Genomic DNA, 13,212 nt, shown 5'->3' on the forward strand with positions numbered 1-13,212 from the left:
ATGTTGGTACTCTTTTCGCTAAAAAGTAGTATCTGTGGTAGTAAGTATCTACATTCGTTGCTAATACTTCACTGACTCAATATGTTAGTACTCTGTTCGCTAAAAAGTTGTGTCTGTGGTAGTAAGTATCTACATTCTATGGTAATGCTTCACTGACTCAATATGTAAGTACTCTTTTCGCTAAAAAGTAGTATCTGTGGTAGTAAGTATCTACATTCTATGGTAATACTTCACTGACTCAATATGTTAATACTCTTTTCGCTAAAAAGTAGTATCTGTGGTAGTAAGTATCTACATTCTATGGTAATACTTCACTGACTCAATATGTTAGTACTCTTTTCGCTAAAAGTAGTATCTGTGGTAGTAAGTATCTACATTTTATGCTAATACTTCACTGACTCAATATGTTAGTACTCTTTTCGCTAAAAAGTAGTGTCTGTGGTAGTAAGTATCTACATTCTATGGTAATACTTCACTGACTCAATATGTTAGCACTCTTTTCGCTAAAAAGTAGTGTCTGTGGTAGTAAGTATCTACATTCTATGGTAATACTTCACTGACTCAATATGTTAGTTCTCTTTTCGCTAAAAAAGCAGTGTCTGTGGTAGTAAGTATCTACATTCGTTGCTAATACTTCACTGACTCAATATGTTAGTACTCTTTTCGCTAAAAAGTTGTGTCTATGGTAGTAAGTATCTACATTCTATGGTAATACTTCACTGACTCAATATGTTAGTACTCTGTTCGCTAAAATGTTGTGTCTGTGGTAGTAAGTATCTACATTCTATGGTAATGCTTCACTGACTCAATATGTAAGTACTCTTTTCGCTAAAAAGTAGTATCTGTGGTAGTAAGTATCTACATTCTATGGTAATACTTCACTGACTCAATATGTTAATACTCTTTTCGCTAAAAAGTAGTATCTGTGGTAGTAAGTATCTACATTCGTTGCTAATACTTCACTGACTCAATATGTTAGTACTCTGTTCGCTAAAAAGTTGTGTCTGTGGTAGTAAGTATCTACATTCTATGGTAATGCTTCACTGACTCAATATGTAAGTACTCTTTTCGCTAAAAAGTAGTATCTGTGGTAGTAAGTATCTACATTCTATGGTAATACTTCACTGACTCAATATGTTAATACTCTTTTCGCTAAAAAGTAGTATCTGTGGTAGTAAGTATCTACATTCTATGGTAATACTTCACTGACTCAATATGTTAGTACTCTGTTCGCTAAAAAGTAGTGTCTGTGGTAGTAAGTATCTACATTCTATGGTAATACTTCACTGTATTAGCAGCCTGCACACAAAGGCTGTAGCTGTAGAGTAGTGACTGTGCCAGTAAGTACACAAATTTGTTGTTAATCATTCATTGTGTGTTAGTAATCTACTCGCCAAGGTAGTAGGTAACTGACTGTGGTAACAAATACGGACAGTCTTTAGTAATACTCCACTGAATCTGTGTTTTAACAATCTTCCCGGTAAAGTAGGAGAATAGTGACTGTGGTAAATATCAACAGTCCTTTGTACTATTTATTCAGTGTGTAGTAAGTACCCATAGTTTTTTTGTAATAGGACACTGACTCATTGTTTTAGTAATCTGTTTGCTAAGGTAGTACAGTTGCGACTGTGGTAGTAAGTATCCACAGTTTTTGGTAGTAGGCCAGGTATCAGAGTTGTACTCAACTGATTCAGTGTGTTGTGTGATCTACTTGTTAAGGTTATTGAATACTTACTATAGTTGACCATCTAACTCTACTATAGCCCAGTGTATCTACCATGTGCAAAAAGGGAAATTGGGGAAATAATCAACAAATTTGACTAGAATTGTTTGCCAGGCCGGGAGGACGGCATTAATTTTTTGCATTTAATTTTTAAGTAAGAGATATTTAATTAAGGTAGAGATGCACTTTATTTGTGAATTTCAATCAAAAATAGTTTTTTTCGTTTTTTATATAGATTTTTATCTAAAGAACATTCTGTGAAAATTTGACCAATGAATTCTTATTGGAACACCGTTAAAATTGCTGTTTATTTTCTGGTTAAAAATAAAAAAACACTCACACGTGGCAATGTTTATGTCCAATTGCCTAATTTGCATGAGTAACCAAATAACAAGACCTTTGATTGACAATATGCAAATCGAGATTGTACGGGTCATAGTTCATTCAATTCACGCGCATGTGCAATTATTCTCAAATCAGTTCTCGCTCGCTAGCAAACCAAACATTATATTTTCTCAGCGTTTTTTCTTAATTTTTATCATTACATTATGCGTGGTGTGAAAAGAAAGAGAGGTAGAAAGAAGATTCAGATGATTTCTATGTCGGAAGAGGCAAAAGTTACACTGAAGGCATCAGCCCACCGAACGAAAAACAAATCGATGTGAGCGTCCAAACATGACTTTCCCTGAAGGCATGAATCCGAGTTTCTGATTGACTGAGAGATTTTATTTTTAAATAATTGTTCTCAAAAAATAAACTGAGCATGTGAAGAATAGTTTAACATTGTTTACAGTGATAACTGCTCATAGTCGAAACGAAGCTTACCCATTCACGCTAGTCACAATAAACATCATACTCTTGAATATGCGTCAATGACTACGGTAAAACTTAGACTATTTTAGGCATCAGGAATGATTGAAATGTCCGAAAATGACGCCAAAATACACCTTAAAAGTCCCATTTTATTTTTTTTCTAAATCCCATCCCGTATTTACGGCAGAATCTGGTCCCTCAAATAAGGGACACGTGAGCTTTGATTCTAACCGGATATATTGCACTGGGTCGGGGAGATACAAACCTTTGTGTATCTTTTGTCCAATGGGTACCTGTACTTCGATCATTCGCGAGTTTTGCTCGGTGGTGCGAGACAGCTTTGTTTGCAACCGGACGAACTCCGTTTAATTCAATGAAGCAAACAACTGACAATGCTAAAATAAATTGCAGAGGTACGCTAAAATTAATTGAAAACAACCAAATAATTTCAATTAAAAAATAAATCACAGAGAGAGGTAACTTGATACATTACGGTAACAACTCTTTTGACGCGCTGACCGCTTCTCCACGCTTCTCCACGTCTGATGTTTTGTTGTTTTCCTTGTCATAATATGTACTGATTGATGATTTTGTTTTGATTTTTGAGTTTTTTAGCCTGCAACACGGCCACGACCTTTGCTTTTTCCGTGAAAAATGGGGAAGTTTACGTCAATTTGACGGACATTCCATTTTTTTATTTTTTTATTTTTTCATTTGCCGATTTCTATTAAGAAAAATTCGACCGCTCGAAAATGCACCTTAATTTTGCACTCTTAAAACATGTCAGATTTCCAACACAAATTATTTAAAACCGGTCGAATTTTTAAAAACTTTTACGTTAGGAGCTGGAGCTCTCTTCTTGCAGGCGACCGTCGCCGGTAGTACAACATCATGTTTTGTACGTACATCCGTGCGCTGATTGTCTGCGACTGTCTTAGAAAATCCCTGAATAAGGCGTTGCCAAAATGGGAAAAAAAATAAAAAAATGTCTCCTTAAAAAACGAACAGAATTCAAATATTTCTTTTAACAAATATGTTGCAGTGGGAAAAATGGGATTGGAAACGATGAACAAAACTTCTGTGCCTCGCGTTTCGATTCTAGGATTACGCGATTGTTCATTATTGTGCGTTCGCTTCCTGGAGTTGGTTCTCAATACTACATAAAAATCATCAAGGATAAATAATTTAATATCCCACTTTGTACTCTTCACGGTAAACCATAGGCTCTGAAATACTCGTAGATTTTTTATTGAAAATACATCGAAGAGAAGCCATGATGTTTTGATCGTGAAGGTCACCTTCCTAGGACCGCCCCCTGTTTAATAATTCATGAGATGACGTCATATTTACTGGGCATTGCCACGTGTTTTTACCGACCCCATCAAAACACTGGTATGAATGACGTGTTTCTGATTTATATATTCAAGAGCAGTTGTTCTGGTCCAACGATTTTACATAAAATGTCTATGTCTATACGTTAACTTTCAATTTCAGTAGTCTAGAAAGTTCTCCCTTCAAAATGCGTCCGGACAGTTTATTACGGCGAGTGGAACAAAAACAACAAGTCCGCAATTAACATGGATATATAAATTATGCAAAAATAGAAAAGAGTGAACTTAGAGGTCATGCTGTGCGACTTTGAAAGCCGTTAGAGAGATGAGTGGACGCATTTGAATTAGTAGTATATCAAGGTATCCAGTGATGTAATTTTACCCACAAACGGACTTGAAGTTTTTAAGCTAATTTTTTTAAACCACTTTTGTCCAAAAAAGCATATTTTGACCCAAAATCAAAAACGCATTCTGGATATTTAAAATAAAGACAAGTTTTACAAAGTTTGTATAATAAGCTTTCAGAAAATATATAACATGTTGGATATATAATACCATCTTCATTGTCTAATTACTCAATTAAAAAGCAAGCCAAATAAACTGCATCTCTACCTTAAGTAGATGTAAGTTGAAATTGTAATATCCCGAAAACTGCATGGCATTTCTGAATCGAAATAACCCACAGTTGTTGGATAATACTAAAATATGTCTCAGTAAGGTACTAGCTAATTTAGTTTACTTTACACACTAAGAGTAACCTACTTACTGGAAAAAAAGCATTCGATATTTGATAATACTCCACACAGTGGGATAGTAAGTTACTGGCGACAAGGTTTTTGAAGGTAGTAACACAAATTGGGCAATACTCCAATCTGTGTGTCAGTAAGCAGCTAGCGACGGTATCTGACCTGTAAAGTGACAATAAGGTACTTAAGGCATTTACGACAGTATTGTGTAATTTATGAGAGTATGACATTTCATATTTGAACACTTGTGTTTTGCACATCTTTGGTCCTACCAAAATCATTGTATTTCAAGTAGTGAGAAATTTGATTTAATCAAGTCCTGGTTGGCTTAGGGAAAGTGGATAGTTCAAAGTATACTATGTAGAAAGAACACGTTTGTTTTTCGAAATGTATGTGTTAGCATGTGAATTGTAACTATTAGCCTTTAATGCATGTTAAACTGGGATATTTTGTATTTTCCGTAAATTTTCCGTGATTTGGGTTTGGTCATTGCTAAAATGCAAATTTTGTGAACATATGCACCAGTCACTAGTAAACAATTATCTTCTAATTTCACTGTATTTTTGTTGTCTAAATGCAATTGTCTAGTAGTTAAATAATAATAAATCAACGTTCAGTCAATTGTCAAGTAATTTATATTTCCCATGTTACCGGATATTTTAAGTAGCAAGACTAAGAGTTAGAAGTGACAAAAAAAGCCGAGAAATTAAATTCAAGTGAACTGAGTATTTGTACTTTTTTATATATCACCAGAACATTTAAGTTTTACGCTGAAATATTGCGTGTTTACACGTTTCGTGGATGTTAAATCAATGTTTTGTCATTGTATGTAACTTGTGTCATTAATTCATAATATCGAGAGAAACACTTTCTGAGCACGAAGACTGATGTAAAATGGGCTAATGTCTCTAAAAGAGAGTTCAAAGTGGAAGTAGCCGCTTTAGGCATCGAAGCCACCTTGAATGTTCAACCAGTTGTAAATTATCTATACCAGTGATGGAACACATTATTTATCTGACTAAAGCCCAATAGACTGGACTCGTTCAGGGACAAACCAGATAAATCTACAGACATCACAGTTAATGAACATCTTTGATAGAGGCTCATTGATGGATATTTGCTAAGGTCAAAAATGTAAAAGATAATCCAGATAAGCTTATAATGATGCTGATGAGAGATTTTGTAGGTGAAAAACCGGCTCCTAGTTGAATAGTCTGTTGGATTTGGTGGCCTCCACATTATATTTTGTTTAAAGCTAGGGACAAGACAGTTGGACACAAAGATAAGCATATTAAGCCTAAATCAAAATCTTTTCTCCATGGTTAAGCAAATCAGTGCACTGATGCAGGACAACACAAGCAGACTTTGTAGGTTATTCATATCTGACAGAGAATGGAAGTGATAGGTGTGACATAAAGAAGTAATGACTGATTGTTGCAAATGTCCAAACCATTAGGTCACTACTAGTGTCGAGTCAGAAAATATTCCAATAATTTAAAACAGAAGCGTCTCATTGTCAAATATAAAGTGTAAGATTGGAACAAACAGAGACCACTTATCTGTTGAACGAATAACTAAAACGTCTTCAATATACACTTTTTATAAAAAGAAGGAAGTGGTTAACTATTCTGAAAGTATGTATATTTTTTATGACTGGTTTTCAAATCCTTGAGCTAGGTCTTGTTCTTGTCTACAACTTAGTTAACATGCCTTTCGAATTATTGTTGAAGAGGGTACCAAGCATAATTGGTTCACACATTGATTTTATTAGCTCTATGTATTGTAAAAAGATTATTATAAATATCTCTAAAAATGCATGGCATTATTTTTGTTACATAATGTTTGAGAATATACCAAAGTGTTCTTCGTCCGACTATCACTTCATTTTCAAAACCATCACCCAAAATCTGTATGAATATGTGCTGGGTCATGCAAACTCAGTCACAAGCAGTTGAACAAGATTCGTTATACAGTTGGTACATTCGAGAGCCAGTCAACAGCAGCAGCTGTGAGGCAGTCTTAAAAGGTAGTAGTGGAAAAGTAAAAGTACAAAAACTATAGCCTAGTTTGAGATGTGTTGTTAATCAGCATCTTACGATTAGATATTAGAGCAGTGGAGGTCAAGTTTCATTGCAGTATTCGATTAACCAGGAAAGGCTTGGTGTATCACTCGACAATAATGACACTAGTTTACTAGTTTAGAAGGGTAATAAAGCTATTGGACAGTAAATAGCTGAAGGTATCAAGCTACACAGGTCTATTTCATTGGGGTAGCAAACTGAGAAGCAATATGTGTCTGCAATTAATGAAAGAGCTGCGCCAGTGGCTAGTATTTATTGTTCACCAGCGGTTTGTATTTATAGTTGTGTGCGTTCCCCTTTAGTAGCGCTGTGCATGACGGGTGTCTTCCGCCATTGTTGTTGCATTTCAATAAAGCTGTTTCTTATCGTTCACCAGTGTTTGTATCATTACTGGCGTGGTGGCAGCGTCGAGATACGAAATCGACGATAAATATCGTCCCTAAGAAGTTCGGCCATTCACTCAAGCAATCACCAGTGAACATGCTTCTACTATAGCGGTAAGAAGTCCACTTTAAGTTAGTGTGTAGCTTTATATTGAACTGTCATCATGGCCTATAATGTACGGGCACCAAAACAGTGGAGTTTGACCAAACACGAGTCAATAACGTCGTTCGAAACCTTGCGGCAAAATCTGCAGTATATTTTGTCATTGGATCCAAATTTTGCTATATTTCTTGCCACTGATTATACATGGAATAAGAAGTCTAATGCCACACCACTGCGTGGTTTTACCGACGATGATGAAAGTGTCGGAGAACCGAAACGCCGAACCGCTCAAGAAAAGGTCATGCATCTCGAATTAATGCTGGGTCAAATTGTCAATTATTGTCCCGTAATTTCACGCAACACCATCATAAAGTCGTCCACATCCATTTCATCAATTTGGCAAGCAATTCGTTTACACTATGGCTTCCAGACCTCGGGTTCTCATTTCCTCGATTTTAATAATATTAAATTAGAAGGTGGCGAGCGCCCAGAAAACCTATACCAACGCCTGGTTTCATTTATTGAGGACAATTGTTACACCGTGACAGTGATATAAAACATCATGGGGAAACCACCATCATTGATGAAGAACTCACACCTTCCTTAGAAAACATCATTGTGCTCACATGGTTACGCCTATTACACCCACAGCTACCAAGCTTAGTAAAACAACGGTATGGCACTGAGTTACGCTCAAAGACGCTTGCTACTCTAAAACCAGAGATTTCTCAGGCGTTAGATTCGCTTCTGGAGAGGTTTTGTGCCCCGTTGCCAATCAGTATATACACACCAACGACTCTCCAAAATTGACTACAACATCAACCAAGCGCCAAGCACTAAATCGTGCCCATTGTGTAAACAAGCCGGTCGTTCTAAATACCAACATTTCAACATAAGCCGGTCGTCCTAAATACCAACATTTCAACATTTCCTAAGCAATTGTAAATATTTACCGACAGAAGTTCGCTTATACATTAGCAAATCTCGGCAAATAAGTTGCCAGGATGATGAGTCTGACAGTGATGGTGAAGATATCACCACTGATAACTACAGTGACAAACCATCAAACTATAGTGTTCGCACTTGCAGAGTTAAGACAAAGCAGTCACCATTCTTTAAGGCTTTCTACCACCATCACCCTCTGCAATTAACACTAGACACCGGGGCTGAAACCAACATGATTAGGTCTTCACTTGCTAAATATATAGGAGCTACTATTCAAAATAGTTCGCAAAAAGCACTCCAGGCCGATGGGCTGACACCACTTTGAGTTATCGGTGAGACTCATATCACACTTAGTAGAAACGGCATTGATCTTACACCCGACGCACTCGTCATCAAAGAATTGAATGTCGATAGTTTAGCTGGCACACTGTTCATGACCGTCAATGACATTTCCGTACGCCCAGCTATGCAGCAAATAACTATCAAAGGCACACATGTTGTTAGGTATGGAATCGAAGACGACACACTCCATTCACACAAAGTACGTCACACACAGGCATTTGTATTGCATTCCCCTCCAGCCTCATCTGTTATTTGGCCTGGCGAATTTCTAGAAAACTACCACCTAATATTGAAGAAGATGGAACTTCCGCTATTGAGTCGCGTCACGATTCACCAAGCATGCATAACCTCAAACCGTTGAGGATATCATTGAATCAGTCGCAGGCAAAATTCGCATTTGTAACTCCTCAATGTAATACGGCGCAATGACCACTTTTGTCTAATTCGTCATACCACATGACTACCATCAGCAGCATCTAGTACACCAGTCAAGTACACTCCTGACAAATCTCGTCCACGCTCACCAACAATGCACTCGGATGGTGTCAACCTTGACCCTGACGCAATTTTGAGGATCGATGAGCGCTCCCAATTTTGAAATCTACTTTGTACATACGGCGATGTCTTCAATCCATCAATTTCTTGTTACAATGGTGCATGTGGTAAATTTGAAACGTCTGTCAACATGGGCCCTGTTGAGCCTCCTCAAAGAAAGGGGCGCATCCCTCAATATGCTCGGGATAAGCTCGTAGAGTTACAGAAAAAGTTTGACGACCTAGAAAAATTGGGGGTATTCCGTCGACCTGAAGACATTGGAGTTACCATAGAGTATCTAAATCCATCATTTCTGGTCAAAAAACCAAATGGCGGTTATAGACGTCGGTCGTTACAGCAAACCACTCCTTCGCTAATGCTGGATGTCGATTCAACACTACGAACCATCGCCTGCTGGAAATACATGCTCAAGACTGATCTAACCAGTGCTTCCTACCAAATCCCATTAGCAAAGGCCTAGATGAAATATTGTAGTGTCGCAACACCTTTTCGTTGTGTGAGAGTATATACACGTTAGGGCATGCCAGGATCAGAAACTGCTCTTGAGGAGCTAATGTGTCGCATATTGGGTGACTATATACAAGAAGGGTGTGTCGCAAAACTTGCTGATGATCTATACTGTGGAGGGAACACCCCACTTGAGCTACTCCAAAACCTGGAAAACGTTCTACAAGCACTAAGTAAGTGTAGCATTCACTTGTCAGCCAGCAAAACAACAATCTGCCCAAAGTCTACAACCATTCTCATCGCATTGCAACTTTTTCATCATGTCCACCTCCTGACACTGTCCGTGGACTACGCTCATTCATCGGCGCCTATAAAGTTCTTCCTCATCCCTCAGATCACCTATGGATCGTAACCGATGACTCCGTCACCAAGCAAGGCATTGGCGCAACCTTCTATGTTACACACAATGACAAAACTTCACTAGCAGGATTCTTCAGTGCCAAACTACGCACACATCAAGTTACATGGCTACCATGTGAAATCGAAGCACTATGTATTGCGGAATCAGTCAAGCACTTCAGTCTGTTTATTATCCAATCAGAGCACCAAACCTGCGTTCTCACTGACAGCAAGCCATGTGTACAGGTAGTTGACAAACTCTGCCATGGGGAATTCTCATCAAGTCCATGTGTCACTTCCTTTTTTTCCACTGTCAGTAGGTACTAAGTTGCATTACGCCACCTTGCAGGTTCAGCCAACGTGTCATCCAATTTTGCGAGTCGCAATCCACCAGTGTGACGAACCAAATTGTCAAATTTGTCAATTCATCAAGCGCACTGAGGACGCGGTTGTAAGGGGGTCCACTATTACAGACATCATTAACGGCAAACTATGCCTCCCATTTACCACCAGATCAGCGTGGCTAAGTACACAATCACAGTGTCCAGATTTATTACGTGCACACGCTCACCTAAAACAAGGAACAAGACCATCAAGGAAACTCACTCACAATCCGGGATGTGAAATGATATCTTGCTATCGCTACTATCGCAAGAGATAGTCTCCTCGTCGTTAAACACAACGAACCCTTCCAAGTGTCATCTGATCTAATAATCATTCCACGCGCTGTTCTTAACGGACTTTTAACTGCACTTCACATCTAACTAATTCACAAAACTAAACACCAGCTAAAGCAAGTCGTTAAACGCAACTTCTACGCTCTCGATCTGGACAAACCCATAGAGTTAGTGTCACAACAATGTCATGTCTGTACGCAACTTAGTAAGCTGCCTGATACGCTAATAGAACAAACATCTGAGGACCCACCACACTCAGTCGGAGTATCTTTCACAGCTGATGTAATCAAGCGCAATCGCCAACTCATACTCGTCCTAAGAGAAACCGCTACATCTTACACGTCTTCCACCATTATAGATAGTGAGAACCAACCCGCTTAGTCATAAAAATGCGTGCACTCGAAGGCCTATTTGCCGTGGTCCGTGTCAATCCAGCTCCTGGTTTCATAGCACTACGTAATGATAGCATGCCTGAAAATACAATATCAATGTCGAGATTGGTCGCATTAAAAACACCAATAAGGACCCCGTAGCCGAAAAAACCATCCGTGAACTGGAAGAAGAGCTCCTCCGACAAGATCCAAGTGGTGACCCAGTTACTGCTGTAAAACTTGCTATAGCAACAGCACGATTAAACTCTCACATTCGCAGTCGTGGATTATCAGCTCGCAAAATGTGGAGACAACGTGACCAATTCACTAATGAGCAAATACCACTCGCTGACCGTGAGCTGAACACGAGTCACGCACTATTAATCATTCATACAGTCAAAAGTCTAAGACCAAAAATCGCGACAGTGCAGTCAGAAACATCAAGGTCAGTGACAAGTCTACTTATGGTCTGACCGCAACAAGTCCCAAGCTCGCCGTAGATTCCTGGTTGTCAGTATCAATGGGGAGTGGTGCTTCATTAGAAAGTTCACTGGCTCGCAGCTGCGCACGACTATATACAAGGTCAAATGCAACGAATGTTACAAAGTACCTGACCAGTACTTTGACACCACTACTTACAACAAAACACCTGTTCAAGACATCAGTGATACAGAGGCTGATGATCACCAAGTATCCAGCTTTCCTTCCAGTCCGATTACGCCTGAGACACCAATCGAAATATGTCTCCCCACAGTTGATGATAATTCTTATCTTGTAGACAATGTAGTCAGTAGTGAGACAAAGAAAAACACTGAGCATATTGAGTCTTTGCCTAGTTCCCCTCCAATATCTAGACCCCAACGACATTGTAAACCTCCTAAGTATCTAGAAGATTATGTAACATAATCAATGTACTTTTTGTGACATTTATTGGATCATTTTACTTGTTATGCCATTGCCACTTAAGCAATGAATTTTCGAGTTTTCGTGTTTTCTCGTTTTCGTTTACGATGATTTTCTTCGAAAAAGAAAGAAAGAGGTCATGCCAGTGGCTAGAATTTATAGTTCACCAGCGGCTTGTATTTATAGTTGTGTGCGCTCCTTTAGTAGCGCTGTGCATGACGGATGTCTTCCGCCATTGTTGTTGCTTTTCAATAAAGCTGTTTCTTATCGTTCACCGGTATTTGTATCACTACTGGCGCTGTTTTAAGAACCATTGGCATGACTATCACACGGTAACTGGGATCAGTATGCAAAGTGACTAAAATAGGAACCGGAATCTGCAGAATATAGATATAAACTCTATAAACTCTGTGTTAAGATGATGTATCAGTAATTATTATATTAAATATGTTGTGTAGATTCATAATAAATGTGATTTCGCCATGCTATTCCATATTGTAAATATCAATTTTCTATTTTTACGATGATTGCGTGGGTAAAATGCCCCTTTAAGGCAATATTGTGTCAGACGGGTATTGACTGGTACTATACGTCTGTTCTTAAATTGAGTGTTACCAATATTAGTAATGAGGACTTGACAGTAGCTAGAGTTTATTAGAGTTTATAGGAAGAGACTTATGTTGATCCCAGCTTAAACTGAAACAACATTTAAGTGATTGAAGGCTCAGTATGACCAGTGCAGATGGATATATTTGCCAAACAACATTTCGCAGACTACTATGTATATATATGTTATATATTGCTGCAACCAATCAAATTTAAATTTCAAACATCACCAACTTTGATGTACAGTGTGTACGTCTATTGGTGTGTTGAAGCCAACTGTTGCATAACATAATTTAGTTCCATGACATTATTGTTCGTGAAGGTAATATTACATCATCTGCAGTGCCATTGGACATTACAAAGCAATTCAAAATCTGCTAGTGCATGTGCATCACATCACATGTGTGTTCAGTATCATCCTTGAATGAGTAGAATGTCAAACAAGCCCACGTATTAGCATTAAACAATAGCAGCTTTGACTTGTTGCATAGATTCCATCAGCTTTAAACAAGAAATATATGATATACAGAAAACAGCTTGAACAGGTGGGCAATATTTATATATTCATATTCCATTTATCATATGAGATACGTTTATACAACTCAAGTTCAAAACTATTGGGAACCTACATTTTCATTTTTTAGTGATGTAATAATTTATGGGGAAGCTTACCAGAAATGCTGTCCAAATAGGATCATGCTATTTCATTTATGTAATTATATTCGAGAGTTGAATCAAACAGATGTTTGTTATTTCGGAATATGGTAAGAGACCGAGCATTTACTGA

The sequence above is a fragment of the Saccoglossus kowalevskii genome, chromosome 13 (genome assembly GCF_978046115.1).
Source record: "Saccoglossus kowalevskii chromosome 13, keSacKowa6.1, whole genome shotgun sequence".
NCBI classification, from domain to species: domain Eukaryota; kingdom Metazoa; phylum Hemichordata; class Enteropneusta; family Harrimaniidae; genus Saccoglossus; species Saccoglossus kowalevskii.